Below are 264 nucleotides of genomic sequence, written 5' to 3' on the forward strand. Positions count from 1 at the left end.
CTTCCGATCTTGCATCAATATTTTCGGTGCTTTTTTCATATATGATTTCTTCCTAAGAATAAATCATTTGCACATCTTCAAATTCATCACACTCTATTTTACTCATGGTAGATTCAAATTAATCATAAACTAATTCATCAAAAGATCTACTTCCTGTGAATTATTATAATCTCTAGGTTGTTTGCAAATATTAAAAATATTCATCTCCAATGTCATGTTTTCAAATGATAGCTTCATCAGTCTATTCCTACAATTAATCAATAC

Source organism: Populus euphratica, unplaced genomic scaffold, assembly GCF_000495115.2.
Source record: "Populus euphratica unplaced genomic scaffold, PopEup_1.0 scaffold198.1, whole genome shotgun sequence".
Lineage (NCBI taxonomy): Eukaryota > Viridiplantae > Streptophyta > Magnoliopsida > Malpighiales > Salicaceae > Populus > Populus euphratica.